Raw genomic sequence first — 1,582 nt, 5'->3', positions numbered from 1 at the left:
ATATGCGAGAAACTATGTTTTTGACCCTGTAGAGAATATCAAAAGTGTTTTTGCTAATGGGTTACAACTATTTTGTCTGAGGTGAGTATTTTTTTTACCGTGAATTTAGCATCCATGACATATCTAAGTCGAAACTTTGTGTGGATTTAAGCACATTAACTTTTGGAGAGATTTGGTTGTATGAAGACTTCGAGTGTTTCTCTCTCCAATAACAAAATGGTAAATTATTAACTGTTGGCCATATTTGCCTTTCATGTCCTTTCTTGGATAAAAATGAGATTTCATGAAATGTCTTAGGAAGTTGCAAATGTTTATGTATGTGTTAAAGGATATAGTTCATCTTAACTCTTTGTGGCGTTCATCTTAACTCTTTGTGGTGTAGAACCTATTTTGTGTGAGATTTTTTATAGGCTACTAACTAAAAAGATATGATAATTAATTCATAACAAACAAGTTTTTATATAGCCTTATTGTTATCATGTTACAAATGTTATTATTATATAAGAAATGCCAACAAATCGTGATCAATATGGAAAGTGATGGATATGAGATGCTAACAAACACTTGAAAATTTGGGAAGTGCTTTAAAAGTAGAGGAAGATGGTATTGAAGATGAATACAACTAGACATAAAGAACGTTTTTCATATCTTTTAAACACATTGCAAAATTAATTTAAACTAACAATTGTACACTTATAGACAAGACATCTAAGTGTCTAAAAAATGTTTGCAAATATGTTGTTTGTTAGAACAAAGTTCTTTTAGGATCGTATGATTCTAAGCAGGATATTAAATAAGAACGTAATAAAGAACACAAGTATGGCAATGAATATGTCGAATGATTAATGCTATAACACCTCAGAAGAGCTGGATAAAGAACTTCAATCTGTAGAGGTGTTTAGGGTTACAAGAATCAACATAATTAACAACTTGTCATATATGCATACATGCATGCATATATATACTAAAACCCTAACAACTAATCCAGATAACAATGAAACTAATCTAGATAGACATGGATGGACAGGCTCAATACGGATACAAAATATACAACCCAAGACGCAACACAAATGGACTCAACAATCTCCCCCTTTGCGTCTTTGGAGCCGAAACCTCATTCCTTTTTAACAGCAGGAGGCTTCTTCACAGTTTTGAACACCTTCGGTATACTGGCTAACATATGATGGCAAAAAGTAATATACCACCGAAGCATGTCAGTAAAGTTCTTCTTATCAGCTGCTGAGTTCTTCTTGCATCGGTGTATGATACTGATGATATGCTCCAAACAGTCTGTTGAAAACAGATGCTTATCAACTAGAGCAAACAGAAACTTGTGTCCTCCACCTTTCGTGAACATGACAGTTAGATTTGCTGAATCTATCTGTCCCAATTTCATCTTGTTTACATCACCAGGTTTAGGCGTTGGCTTCACAGTCGACTTTCTATTCATCACCTTTGCTATCTCCTGATCCATAGTTGCAAGCTCATGGATATAGGATGCCAACATTCTCTTAATATGTTCTAAAATCGGCTCATACTCCTTAAGATTAGAAAGCAGAATGTTGTATAGCAGAATCCATTC

The sequence above is a fragment of the Lactuca saligna genome, chromosome 4 (assembly GCF_052625555.1).
Source record: "Lactuca saligna cultivar CGN05327 chromosome 4, ASM5262555v1, whole genome shotgun sequence".
Taxonomy (NCBI): domain Eukaryota; kingdom Viridiplantae; phylum Streptophyta; class Magnoliopsida; order Asterales; family Asteraceae; genus Lactuca; species Lactuca saligna.
The sequence above is the reverse complement of the archived record's forward strand: the minus strand, read 5'-3'. Positions refer to the sequence as shown.